Below are 15,699 nucleotides of genomic sequence, written 5' to 3' on the forward strand. Positions count from 1 at the left end.
ACACACACAATGATGTGGTATGTCAAAGAGACACAGGAGTCAACTCAAAGAGCTCTTATTGGCCAAAGCTGGGTAGAATAATTCCAAATAATTTATGTAGATACTCTACCTTCAAGGAGGTAGAGTATAACTTCTCACTTCTTGCGTGTGCGATGTGCATAGTGACTTTCTTTCAAAAAATAAGTATGGAAAGAGGAAAAGCGTAACTTAACACTGCAGAAACCTGACAAACACTATCTCAGGCAGGTGCTCAGGTTAACATCAATGGAGATAAGTCAGGTTGATAGTGTGTTTTCTTGACATAATTTGATAAAAGTGCTATTTTACCTTTGTGGTCTCCCTCCCCCAACCCCATAACCCTAGTGTAATCATAAGAAAAACACCAGACAAATGCCACTTGAAAAAAAAGTCTACAGTATACTTGATCAGTATTCTTTGAAAATTTTCCCATCATCAAAAGCAAGAAAAGTTTGAGAAACTGTGACAGTCAAGAGGAGCCTAAGGAGATGTACCAACTAAATATGATATGGCATCCTGGATGACACCATGAAACAAAAAAAAAAATGTTAGGTAAAAACTTAAAAATGTTTAAATAAAGGCGGACTTAGTTAATAATAATGTATCAATATTGGTTCATTGATTATAAACACATGTATCATACTAATTTAAGATGTTAATAATAGAGAAAGTGGGTAGAGAGATCACTACAATTTTGTCTATATTGAAAACAATTAAAAAATAAAGATGTATTTATTTTGTGGTTGGATTAAAAGATATTTTGTATACCTACTCCAACTCTGAGATTCAGTAATTCTAAAATAAGATATTTATGATAATGTGCAAAGAAAGGGACAAATACCAGCAGGATAACATAAGATTTTTATATATGTGTGTGTGTGTGTGTGTGTGTGTGTGTATAGAGAGAGAGATACCAGAAATATAACCATATATGCATGGTTGTGTGTATATATCTATGTGTAGATGGAACATCATTATGTAAGGATATATAACACAATGCTAACAGTGGTCATCTCTGGATGATATGATTTCGAACAGTTTTTACTTTCTTCATTTTATTTGACTGCATTTTTAGAATAATTGGCCAAGGAGACACAGTTACTTTTGTAAAATAACAAGAAGTTAATACAATTTTAGTATTTAAATTTAATGAGTATTCATGATGAGAAATGCCTGTCTGAGCTATGTGCCCCTCCTCCAAGCTCAACCGATACCCTGTGCTAACTTCAATAATTATACCTTACCAACCATTCTATACACATATGTTATTTCTCTATCTTCCTTCCTGGATTATAATCTTCTGGAGAACAAGAAATATCTCATTTTGCGTCACTACCATGTTGAGCGTCTTGAGCATTTGGGGCACCTGCAGAGCACACTGCAGGATACAATCTTAGACAAGTCACTGCCACAGTTTTCTCATATGTACAATGAGAAATTTGGGCTACCGTCATCTCTGGGGATTTTTCTAGATCTAAGATTCAAGGTTCTTTGCCTGTTACAATGAATTAGGGAAAACGTCACAAAATAGAAATCTCAGGGAGATTATGTGACTTGCCCAACTTCTTTTGCATCTTCTGGAATCTGATAGAAGATTAAGATTCAGGAAATGTCTACTCTGTGGGAATTGGTTTAGAAGACTTTTTCTGTAGGTTTTAAATAATTTATTTGCTGTTAAATTCGTCCTTGCAAATTTACAAAACCCTGAACATATGAGGTTGGCTAAAATACAGAAGAATAAAATACAAGGATAATTATTTCCTGAGACCTTGTTAGAGTTGTTTTATAGATTTTTCTACAATACACTGAAAATACCCGTGCGATAAAGTGAGTATATTGCTACGTTTGTTTCATTCTAATGACACCGCTTTTTCCTTGGACCTGAGATTAAGGAAGAATGATGGAAAATCACAATTCATGGTTTATGCACTTCAAGGTCAAACTCAAACGGCCTTCCAACATCATTGACTCTGCCATCTCTCACTCAGCAACATTCTCCAGCTATCCAATTCCTATTCCCCGTGGACCCTGATCACCTGAAACATCGAGTTCACCTAGAAGAGCCTATTATAGTTTATATGTGTTTCCTTTTGCTGGTATAACAAATCATCACAAACAGTAGTTTTAGGCAACACACATTTATTACCTTATAGTCCTGGAAGTCAGAAGTCTAAAAATTCGTCTCACTGGGCTAAAACGTATGTGTCAGCAGGCCTGCACTCCTTCCTGGAAGCTCTAGAGGAAGTCCATCTCCTCGCCTTTCAGAGGCTATCTCCATTCCATAGCTCGTGGCTTCTTCATCTTCAAAGTTAGCAGTGTAGCATCCTCAACTCTCCTGACTCTGCCTCTCTGCTCCTATCATGATGGCTCCTCCTCTGACCCTGACTCTCCTGCCTCTTTCTTATCAGGACCTTTTTATGACATTGGCCCCACCCAAAAAACCCAGGATAATCTTTTCTTCTCAAGATCCTCAACTTACTCACACCTACAAAGTCCCTTTTAACACACACAGTAACATGCTGACATCTTTGTTGTGGGGAAGCACTATTCCATCTACCATACACCCATCTGTCTCCCATCACTCAGCACAGTGGACACCTCTTATGCTGAGTTCCAGTATTAAGAGCTGACAACGTGCTAGCAGCCCTCGCTCTCGGAACCTCCTCAGCCTCGGCGTCCGCTCTGGCTGCGCTCGAGGAGCGCGCTGCGCCGTGGGGGCCGTCTCTGGGGCTGGCTGAGGACGGAGCCGGCTCCCTCTGCTTGCGGGGAGGTGTGGAGGGAGAGGCGTGGGCGGGAGCCGGGGCTGAGCACGGAGCTCGCGGGCCGGCGGGGGTTCTGGGTGGGTGCTGGCTCCGCGCCCGCACTGGCGTGGCCGGCCGGCGCCTGCTGGGCTTGATCGGAGGCTGGGTCCCGTGCGTGGGACTGCCGTTCCCTCTTCGCCCGGTCGTTGGCCATGATGGCGGGTCTCCAGCTCTTTCTTGTTTCCGTTCTTTTCCTCTTGATTGTCTGGGACAAGCTCCCTCTGGGCTGCCGGAGTGCCCAGGCTACGTGTTGCCAAGTCCCGCAGAGACTGCCGGTGAGAGGTGAAGCCGGCTGGGCTTCTGGGACGGGTGGGGACTTGGAAAACCTTTCTGTCTAGCTAAATTTTTGTAAACGCACCAATCAACACTGTGTGTCTAGCTAAAGGTTTGTAAATGCACCAATCAGCACTCTGTCAAAACGGACCAATCAGCTCTCTGTAAAATGGACCAATCAGGAGGATGTGGGTGGGGCCAGATAAGGGATTAAAGCAGGCCACCCGAACTAGCACCTGCAATCTGCTACGTTTGTTTTCCACTTTGTGGAAGGTTATTTCTTTCACTGTTCACAATAAATCTTGCTGCTGCTCATTCTTTGGGTCCACACCACTTTTAAGAGCTGTAACACTCATGATAAAGGTCTGTAGTTTCACTCCTAAAGTCAGCAAGACCACGAAGTGAGACCACAAACCCACTCGCAGGAAGAAACTCCAGACACGTCCGAACGTCAGAAGGAACAAATTCTGGACACACCATTTTTAAGAACTGTGACACTTAACACGAGGGTCCACGGCTTCATTCTTGAAGTCAGCAAGACCATGAACCCATCAATTCTGGACACAATATCACAGCAACTTCTGAGGAAGACATCTCTGGTACCAGTCACATCTTGTCACAGAGAAGTCACCACTTTGGAGGTTCTATTAAAAACTTCTGTTGTAGAAAGTGCAAATGGACATGTAGGCTCTAATTGAGTTTATCTAAGCATGTACTATTTGTATTCAGACAAATTTTTTTTCTTAAGTTTATAAGCTTTGGTAAGACAGACTTACATTCAAATCTGGGTGCTGCCAACTATTATCTGTGTCTGTTAGAGCAAGCCATTTCTCTTCCTGAGCTATGGCATCTCTAACTCAGCCACATTGTCTACCACCGTCCCTGGGATTCCTCTGAATTTGCAGGATATCGAGGGTGTTTTAAATTAGACAGTAAGAGTCATAATTGAATGTAGTACATGTAGTTGAAATAATAAACAAGATTGTATAATTTGGGTCAGCTTTTTATAGAGTTTAAGGTTTGATATATTAGTTCTTTTCTCTGAAAATATTTTCCATATTTATTTCCCAGAACTAATAGTATACACATACATACACACACACACACACACACACACACACGCACACACACACGCAGAAACCTTCAACAAACCTAAATGTCCGATAAGACACTCAGGTGATTATGCACATTATAAACTGTGTTTTACAAAGAGGGTTTGTTATTAATCTTCTAGTCTTACTCTCTTTCCTTTCCTCACCCAATCCTATGTGTCTCTGAGATTCACTATTCACTGAAATTCGCCCAAGTTGGGCGTTGCCCATGGTTCCCTTCTCTTCTTTCCTCTTGTTAATACCGTCTTTAATTTACTGCAAGGTCAATGTTTAGTTAATAACCTAGTATTTTGTTGGCAAAAAAAAACTATTATGAATGATACAAATATGTAGCCTGTTTCTTCTCCTAACACAGTACTTTTATCATCTTATATGAAATAGAAGCTCAGCCCCCTCAAAACTTCACAACATTTTGGGGATCTGCTTGTTCCCTGGTCCCTTCATTCTCTTGTTCTCATTCTCTCTTCACATTCCCTCCTTCCATCATTCTTTCTCTAGATAAGAAATGTATCATTTTGGCTCATTGCAAAAATTCTAAACAATACGATGTGTATAAAATTAAGTGAAAATTCATATCCCTACATTCTCAATCTTACAATGTAATAATCACATCAAGTTGTTGCCAATCCTTGTCCTCTGGACTTTTTCACATACGGACATCATGCTATGTCCAAGTAGATACATTTGACTCTTTTTCTTTTTTTTTTTTTTTTTTTGAGACGGAATTTTGCTCTTGTCCAGGTTGGAATGCAATGGTGATATCTCAGCTCACTGCAACCTCTGCCTCCCAGGTTCAAGTGATTCTCCTGCCTCCGCCTCCTGAGTAGCTGGGATTACAGGCATGCACCACCACGCCTGGCTAATTTTGTATTTTTAGTAGAGATGGGGTTTCTCCATGTTGGTCAGGCTGGTCTCCATTTGACTTATTTTTAGTGGCTACATACTAGTCCATTGCATGGACATACCACAACTTGTTTCTCTCTGGTTCTTCTTTTTTTTTTTTTTTTTTTTTTTTTTTTTTTTTACCACTGCTGTAGAAAGCAGAGCATTTCCCTCATTGCCTTTATAAGTTCATGTATTTTTCTAGTGGAGAAGTAGTGGAAAGGAATGAAAAGGTATTCCTATAACAATTTTTTTAAAAAACAAAACTTTTCCTCTAAACTTTCCCACTTCTTGATCTCTTGCCTTAGAGGAGTTAGGAAAATGGTCTGGTAAAGTTATGAGTTAGCTATTATCCAATAAGAATAGATAATTACTAAATCACCACTTTCTTCTCTCTTGTCAATTCCCCAAAAATTGTGACTAAAATGGGCCAGGCTCTCAGGTCTGAACCAGGAGAAGTGAGAAGGAGCTGTGAATGACTTAATAAAGGTACCTGCTAAAAATACAATTGCTTTTATTTTATATATATTATGTAAAATATTAACCTTTATATATTACATAAAATTCATGTTTATAGTATATATAAAGCAATTTATATATCTGTCTATTTGTATATATATATGTGCAAATATGCCATCTCGTCTGGTTGGAACATTCAATTTCATTAGTATTTAACACATCTTATTCATTAGCAATGTATATCTGTTAAAGGTGAGGTACCAACATACTATTCTGACTTGTGGCATTTTGCAAATTATACTGGAGCGATATCCTCACACAAAAATATTACTAGCTGAAAACTAGAAATGGAGCAACACCGTGCTTATAAGCTGTTCTTACCTGCTGGACTCTCTCTCTCCCTCATTCCCTGGAATTGGCTAGCTCTCAAAACCACAATATTTAATTGTCAATTATTAGCCCCCACAACTCCACATTAGCTTTTTTCCCCTCTGCCCCCATCCAGGAAATGACCAATACTCAATATTCCTTCTTACATTTCAACTCCTTTATCACCAACAACATTTAACATTATTTTATTTGATTCTAACAACTTAAATCTGATCAATTTCACCTGCATTTAAAGGAAGCCTGTTAGCTAGGTTACAATCTAGAGGGAGAGAGGAAGGTAAATGTTTTGTGTCCCTTTTTTGAAATGACCATGGAGAATATTTAGGTTCGTGAAGCACACACATACAAAAGTTTTTGATAAACAGTCTTACCTTCCTTAGTTGGAGGAGGGGACAAGCAATGTTTATCCCTCAAAGCAGATGATCATGAAAGCCCCCTCCAGCAGCCTCTACCCACCTGCCACAAAAGCTCCATTCCTGAGCCATCTGAAAGTTCCTGAAGGAAACAGTGTAGCATTTGACTAATCTTGCATAACATTTTCATAATCCACGCCCATTGTCCTAAGGAAAAACCTGTTTTCCTCATCCAAAGGGATCAGGAAACAATCAAAACAGAAGCCTGGTACAGAATGGCACCTTCAGACAACTAAATCAGACTGAAAGAGACTCCCAGCATTCATGGACCCTCAGGATTTTATGAGCTCTACTTCATGCCAGACCCTTGTCTGGGAAAAGGAGATGTGAAGATGAACAAATTGCTTTCCTCTCCCCCTAAGAACTTGCAGCCTTTTAGGGCCACAAATGTAAAAACAACTAGTAACTTCCGTGGAGGAATATTGAGGCCACAGAGGGAGAGGGGATGAGTTATCCATAGGGAATTTGGGAAGCCCTCTCCCAGGGGATAATGCCTGTGATGAGTTTTGAAGCATAAATAGGAACTTTCCTGATGAACGAGGGTTGAATAGGGTTGGGGCTGTGGGGAGGACATTGAAGGCAAACAGAGCACCATATACCAGAGGCACAAAATTAGCCAACAGAATGGTACACTCAGGGAATTGTGAAGAAGTCTGTGTGGCTGAAACACAGAGTATATGGAAACAAAAGAGAGAGATGAGACTGAAGAAGCAGAAGTGTTGTCTGATGGGCTAACTTATGACTTAGAAAATAATAACTGTGATGGGGGTACTATAATGATTCTACACTTTAGTGTCTGAACGCAGCATATTGTTTGTAATTGAGAACGAGAAGCATTGGTGGAAGTAGTTTAATGTATATCTAATTGTTCTGTGTGCTCAGAAAATGGGTGGTCTGGTTAATCAAATGCCCTAGCTTGAGTGAAGGCACTGATTACCAACTTCCAAATAATTAGAATAACTAAAACACATTAAATGTTAAGGCTGTCATTACTGCACATTAAAATTCCTTTCACAATTCAAAAGGATGTTCAATACTTTAGAACGGTTCAGGCCTGTTTCCTGTGTGAATGTCGTCCACCTATCATTAGTGTGAGTATCATCCTGCCTAAGGACAAAGGTGATTGCTAACAAGGTCTGAGGAGGAGGTGAGCTTAGGGTTCTCCTATTTGAGAAAATCACTTGCGTTTGAGAGTGTTTTTATACCTTCATGTGCTGGGAACCCTCCTGACAGATTGGATTTGGGCCAGTATAATAAATGAAGCACTATTCTAATAATGTTAATACAAACAAATGATCAAAAGAAATCTCATTTCCCCATGTGATCTCAGCAACATATGGTCTTGCGGTTGAATCTTGGCAAGTTAATTGTCATAAGAACCCTGAAAGGAAGACAGAATGAATTGGTAATTTTATTCCTAGGTCAGACCTCCATCCTTATTTCCCTGTTCCCACAGACCGGCAAACCCTTGAAAGAGCAAGTATGTTCTATTGTTAACATTTCTTCCTCCAGTGAAGTCGCATTAATGACTATAATTTGCTCTATTACTACTGGCTTTGAAGTTTCATTAAGTGGTTTTACATCCATTATTTTGTTATGTTTTGTTTTGTTTCTAAAGACCTGTGGGATATCTCGAGCAGGAATCTTGTTTTGTTTTCCCCCCTACATTTAACGTGTCAGAAGCTAAAGCTTAAGAGAGGTGACTTTCTTTGCCCAAGGTCACATGACCTGAACTACAACTCATGTTTCTATCTTCAAGCCTGAATATCCTTGTGTAAGATCATAGTGCGTTGAGCACATTTCCTTAAAAGAGAGTCATTCAAAGAGAGTAAATTGTACTGTTGGTCTCCAAGAAATCCTGACCAGTTTCCATAGCCTCCCAGTGAATATCTTTTTTATAAGATCATAGTGCCTTGAGCACATTTCCTTACAATAGTGTTGTCCACAGACAGTAAATTGTACTGTTGGTCCCCAGAAAATCCTAACCAATTTCCACAGCCTCCCAGTGACTTTTAGATGATCCAGTGCCCATCTTCCTTAGCCTTCAATAATGTCCTGACCAGATCATTAGAGATAGGTTGTTTAAAACTTGGCTTGCTTCCTTTCACCTTGACTTTGACTTGTCTTGCTTTCACCTGGTTTTCCCAGGTTCTGTCTCTTGGATCTACTTGGACTCCTCCTCTCTAGCAGCTACCTGAAATATCATATCTCTTTTGGATGGCCTGTTTGTCCTGAATTTGCTTCTACTATCAGTATTGCTTTTTGATCATTTCTAGGAAGACTATGGACTACAGGTCATGAAATCAGTGGTATCTTAATCTTATTTTTGGCCCGGTGCCATGCTCAGCATCTCAGCCTTCCAATCACCTGTCAGAGAGATTTCATCACTGGGAGATATAAGCATAAAGCCAACAGCCCCCAAATAACATAGACAGGTACAAAGCTCTTCTACTGTACACCAGTAAAGGGGACAGTTGAATCCTCACTGCATCTACTTCCTGCTTTACGAGCCAGAAGCAAACAATAAGACCCATCATCCACTAGGTTAGCACCAAGATGAGCATCATGGGGCAGGTCAGTCCAAAAGGACTATTTACCCAAGGTAGACTGGGTGGATAGTGTAAAAATCTAAATCCTAATCAAGAGGAACCAAAGCCATACCTATGAATACAAAGTAGAATGTAATGTCCAAGGATCAAGATGAGTTTTCAAGATGAAGGTTCTCAGGAATATGGGGTCAAGTATGGTAGGAGTGAGACCTGCTGATATAGGACCCAGGTCAGGACAGGAGACATGTAAACAATAAGGAGTAACTTGCTTTTGGCTTTGGGATTAATTATGGATGCAGGCATGATACAGAGGGCAAAGACAACCAAATACACAGATCCGTGAGTAGCCATCTGTAAGACAAAGACAAAAAGCAGAAAAAGGAAAGGAAGTACCTGAAAGAAGAAATGGTAGGCAGTGGAAAGGAGGATAACAAAGAGTAGCAAAAACTCTGGTTTAATAAAACCAGGGCTCCACCCTCATCCAGCCACACTGAGCTGGTCACACCTTCCCAGATTCTCTGCTCTATCTTGCCTCCATGACTTTGCATGGACTTTTCCTTCTGCTTGACACGTTCCTGGTTGGTCCACTTGAAAAATTCCTAAGTATTGGTGCAAAAGCAATTGTGGTTTTGGACTGTGAATTTTAAATCATTATAACTAGGCTCAAGCACATCTTTGTTAATCAAAATAGGAACTATTCCCATCAACACATTTCTGTCAATAAGAAAGTTTGTTTATTCTGGTAGCATAAAAATCCATGCTTCAGGATTCGACGAACTCTTGGAAAGCATTTTCTGCATCTTTCTGGTTGTGGAAGCATTTTCTCTGCAAAAACTGTTGACATGCTTGAAGAAGTGGTAGTCGGTTGGTGAGAGGTCAGGTAAATATGGCGGATGAGGCAAAAACTTCGTGGCCCAGTTGGTTAAACTTTTTAAGTGTTGGTTCTGCGACATGCAGTTGGGCGTTGTGGAGAAGAATTGGGTCCTTTCTGTTGACCAGTGCCGACTGCAGGCATTGCAGTTTTCCATGCATCTAATCTATTTGCTGAGCATACTTCTCAGATGTAATGGTTTCACAGGGATTCAGAAAGCGATAGTAGATCAGGCCAGCAGCAGACTACACAACAGTGACCATGACCTTTTGTTAATGCAAGTTTGGCTTTGGGAAGAGCTTTGGAGCTTCTTCTCGGTCCAGCCACTGAGCTTGTCATCACTGGTTGTCTATAAAATCCACTTTTCGTTGCACATCACAATCCTATCAAGAAATGGTTTGTTGTTGTTGTGTAGAATAAGAGAAGGCAACACTTCAAAATGACGATTTTTCACATTTTCCCTCAGCTCGTGAGGTACCCACTTATCGAGCTTTTTCACCTTTCCAATTTGCTTCAAATGCTGAATGACCATAGCATGGTTGACCTCGAGTTCTTTGTCAACTTCTCGGTAGTCGTAAGAGGATCAGCTTTGATGATTGCTCTCAATTGGTTGTTGTCAACTTTCCATGGCCAGCCACTACACTCCTCAACTTCAAGGCTCTCCTTTCCCTTTGCAAAACTTCTTGTACCACCACTGCACTGTACATTCATTAGTAATTCCTGGGCCAAATGCATTGTTGATGTTGCAAGTTGTCTCTGTTGCTTTACCACCCATTTTGAACTCGAATAAAAAAATCACTCAAATTTACTTTTTGTCTAACCTCATTTCCATAATCTGAAATAAATATAAACAGCAAGTAATGTCAATAGCAAAAAAAAAAGTGAGATGTGCATTAAAATGATGTGTAACTAACCACATTTATTTAAGAATGTATTCCAATATCAAACAGCAAATTTTAACAATGCAAAAATCGCAGTTATTTTTGCACCAACTTGCCAGGGTTTGGCTTATAGATGATTTTCTTTATAAATCTCCCCTTGATACCTGACTTGCCAATTTATTTGAGCACTATGTTCCCAACACTATTCTAATTTAAGCCGCACCTCAACCCCATGTTATACATGCTGCCGTTATTCCCATTTTGCAGTGGAGAAACCTGAGACACGGAAAGGTTAAGGAACACAACTTCTCCGAGGAAGAATCAGGATTCAAACCTAGGTAGTCAGCTCGGGGGTCTGCACTCTGAACTACACTACCCTGTGTGTTTCCTAAGGCAGAGTTAATCCAGCCTTACTGATGCCTTTAACGGTGCGTTGCACATATTACTGTAATATCACTTACCATACCTCATGGTAAATATTTAAGTGGCTTTCTTACCCATGAAACTTGAAAGTTCTGGATCAGTGAGTCAATAGCAAGTTAATCACTGTTGTTCACAGCCTCGTACCTGTTAACACCAGAAAATGTTCCCCCTGTATTTCTGATCTCAATTAATGACATAACCATTCACTCAGAATCCAAGCCAGAAATGTGGGGATTATTCCAGGCTTATCCTTTCTTCTTCATTCTCATCAAAACCAAGTTCTGTCAGTTCTTTCACCTGAATTCTTCTCAAGTTTATCCTTTTCCCTCCGTCTCCACAGCCACGACCTCTTCATGCCTGAACATTTTTTCCTGAGTTACAGCAGCCAGCTTGTCATTCTTCTTGCTTCCTGACTTCCTCTCACTTCAATCTATCCTTGCAGCTAGTAGTAATTTAACACGCCACTCACTCATCATTGTCACTGTTTCACGGACCCCAAACATTTTTCCTCACACATCACACCCCTGTAGATGCTGCTTCCTCTTTTGGGACAAACTTCTCCTGACTTGTTTCTGTAATACCCACTCATCATCTGAACACCCAACTCAATCAGTTTACGTTACTTTCCATTCCACAATTGCTGGAAGCTCAGTTGGGCTCCAACGCTACCCATTCACCCACAATGAAACTGTAAGCATTCTTGTTTCTTTCATGACTGGTCTTCCATGACCCTGTTTTGGGTTTTGTTTGGAATATATACCTAGAAATCAGATTTAAGGATTTGGGTAGCTAATCAAAGTCACAAAGCCTGGAAAATCAAGGATTGGTGTGAATGATGATTCAGATATGGCTACATTTGCATTTTTAGTTTGTTTTTGTGCAAATAATATACTTAAGATCCATGATGTTGTGAATGATTAGAGCTCCTGGGGTCTCTCTTTAACTGAAGGGGAATCCTCCAACATTTAGATATCTTAGCTAGCCTGAAAGAATGAAGCTCTTGCCATAGCTTCAAAGATGGTCCAAGAGGCCTAGAGCCTTACTTAGACTATCATTTTGTTGTTTGGGGTGTGTAATTAGTTCTTTTGCATTGCTATAAAGAGGTACCCAAGGCTGGGTAATTGATAAAGAAAAGAGGTTTAATTGGCTTACTATTCTGCAGGCTTGTACAGGAAGCATGGCCCTGGCATCTGTTTCTGGTGAGGGCTTCAGGAAGCTTTCCATCATGGTGGAAGGCAAAGGGAGAGCAGGCATCTCACATGGTGTGAGAAGGAGCAACGGTGGGGAGTTGGTGAGTGTCACACTCTTTTAAGCAACCAGCTCTCACATGGACTAACAGACCTAGAACTCACTCATTACCATGGGGAGGGCACCAAGCCATTAGTGAGGGATCCACCCCCAGGATGCAAACACTGCCCACAAGGCCCACCTCCAACATTGGAAGTCACATTTCAACATGAGATTTGGAGGGGACAAACATCCAAATCATATCAGGGTAGGAGCATAAGGTGGGTGTGAGTAACATCAACCATCAGTGGTCCACCTTATTATGATAAGGAGAATTTTATGCCATAGCTGACTTGAGTAATCTGGGTGCATTTCTGTTGATTCCTCCTTATGGCATCACTGTTCCTACTCATCTTCACAGGTCAGGCCATTGTCTACTCAGGAGGGTTTATGCACACTTAGTTTCATTCAGTTCAGCCACATTGCTCTCCAGAAGGGTGTTGTATTGTCCACACTCATATGGGTAGTGCAAGAGAGAGATAATTTCCCAAGCCTTGCTAATTTTGGGTGCACTCTGATTTTCATTCGGGTGGGTATAAAGTGATATGTTTGTATTGTTTAAATGTTATCTAATTATACCTTGAGTAATGAGGTTGAGAATCTCTTCATATACTGGTTATCATTTCATGCCCACCTTTCTTTGAATCCTATAGTCACAACTTTTGCCTGTTTTTGTACTGCATTCATTTTTGTTTCTGATTGATTCATAAGAGTCCCTTGTACTTTCCAGATTAATCCCTTGTTGGTTTTTAAAGTTGCAAATATGTTTTCCTAATCTGCCACCCATATGTTAACGTAATCTATAGAGCGGTTTATTGGACGGAGGTCTTTAATTTTGATGTTGTCAAAAAACAGTTTTGCCTTATGGTTTGTGCTTTGGGGTTTTTATTTAAGAAGTACTTCTGCACTCAATGATTTTTTTTTAATGCTCACATTTTTCTCCACTCACTTTATAGTTCTACCTTTTATATTTAGGTATTTTATACCTCTGGAGTTCACTCTTACATATGATATAAATTCTGGGTTCCGCTTAATTTTTATGTATATGGTGAGCCAGGGTTCTGAATACCATCTACTAAACAATCCATCAGTCCATCTACCTCCCCTTACATCTGTTTATGAGGCTATTTCTTTAATACACCAAATCCCCCCATCTCTTCTCATGTATTTGCCTATCTGTCTTTATCACCATACTGTTTTTAGTTACTGTAGTTTTAAAATAAACCTTCATAATTGGGAGGGCAGGCCCCTTTACTTTGCCCTTGTTTTTATCTTAAACATTATTCTTGAAATGTTACAACTCTGTTGAAATATTAATACTCAAGGTATTAATCCTTGAATATTAATATTAATACTTGACAATAAGCAATAAACAATAAAATAAATAATTTTTCCTCAATAAATGCCTTGTGCATTTTTACTTAGGTTTATTTCTAGATATTTTGTAGTTATTTTACTATTGCAAATGGCATCTAGTTTTTCATTGTATCTCCTCCTTTTTTCTGTTTGAACTTTCTCCTTTTTTTCTTCAACTTTTATTTTAAGTTCAGGGGTACATGTGCAGAATGCACAGGTTTGTTACATAGATAAATGTGTGCCATAGCGGTTTGCTGCACAGATTAACCATAAGCTAAAGCCCAACATCCATTAACTATTCTTCCTGAAGCTCTCCTGTCCTTTGCACCCTCCACCCCTCCACCGCCAGCAGGCCCCAGTGTGTGTTGTTCCCCTCCCTGTGTTCATGTGTTTTCATTGTCCAGCTCCCACTTATAAGTGAGAACATGCTGTGTTTGGTTTTCTGTTCCTGCTTTAGTTTGCTGAGGATAATGGCTTCTAGCTCCATCCATCTCCCTGCAAAATACATAATCTCATTCTTTTTTATGGCTGCATAGTACTCCATGGTGTATATGTACCACATTTTCCTTATCCAGTCTATCACTTATGGCCACTTCCATGTGTTTGCTATTGTGAATAGTGTAGCAATGAACATATGCAGGCATGTATCTTTATAAAAGAATGATTTTTATTCCTTTGTGTATATACCCATTAATGGGAGTGCTGAGTCAAATGGTATTTCTGGTTCTAGATCTTTGAGGAATCACCACACTGTCTTCCACAGTAGTTGAACTAATTTACATTCCCACCAACAGTGTAAAAATTCCTTTTTCTCCATGTCCTCACCAGCATCTGTTGTTTGACTTTTTAATAATCATCATTCTGACTGGCGTGAGATGGTATCTTATTGTGATTTTGATTTGCACTTCTCTAATGATCAGTGATGTCGAGCTTTTTTTCATATGTTTGTTTAGTCTGCTTCTTGTAAATTTGTTAAAGTTCCTTGTAGACTCTGGATATTAGAGTCTACAAAGATTGCAAAGATTTTCTCCATTCTGTAGGTTGTCTGTTTGTCTGATGATAGTTTCTTTTGCTGTGCAGAAGCTCTTTACTTTAATTAGATCCTATTTGTCGATTTTTACTTTGGTTGTAATTGCTTTTGGTGTTTTTGTCATGAAATCTTTCCCCATGCCTATGTCCTGAATGGTATTGCCTAGGTTTTCTTCTAGGAATTTTATAGTTCTGGGTTTTACATTGAACTGTTTAATACATTCTGAATTAAATTTTGTATAAGGTATAAGGAATTCATAATATCTTCTAAGTGGTTAATTGATGTGATGCTAAATTTTATGTGTCAACTTGACAAAGCTATGATTCCCAGATGTTTGATTAAGCACCAGGTATACTTTAGATGAGATTAATTCTTAAATCAGTAGACTTTCAGTAAAGCAGATTACCCTCCCTAATGTGGGTGGGTCTCATTCAATCATCTTAAGGCCTCAAAGGAAAAAAAATTGAGGTTCCCTGAAAAAGAAAAACAATCTGCCTTCAGAATAAAACTGTCTCTCCAGCCTGCTAGCCTGCCCTGCAGATCTTGGGACTTGCTAGCCCCAACAATTGCATGAGCCAAATCCTGAAAATAAATAAATAAATGAGAGTGAGGGAGAAATATATATACAAAATGAGCTGTGTATATATATATATATATATATATATATATATATACACACAGATAAATATAAATATATACACACATGTAAATATATATGCACATAAAAATATAAATAAAAATATATATACACACTATAGATACACACTTATATATATGGCTGCTTTTGTTTCTCTGGAACCCTAATACACTGACACAGAAGAAGGACAGATGTCATTAATTATGTTAATTAATAATCCTTAGTATTATTCGTTACTATTTCTTTTCACGGATTTATCAAGATAAAATTTACATATCACAAAATTTATTCATTTTAAATATACAATTTTATATATA

Source organism: Nomascus leucogenys, chromosome 17, assembly GCF_006542625.1.
Source record: "Nomascus leucogenys isolate Asia chromosome 17, Asia_NLE_v1, whole genome shotgun sequence".
NCBI classification, from domain to species: domain Eukaryota; kingdom Metazoa; phylum Chordata; class Mammalia; order Primates; family Hylobatidae; genus Nomascus; species Nomascus leucogenys.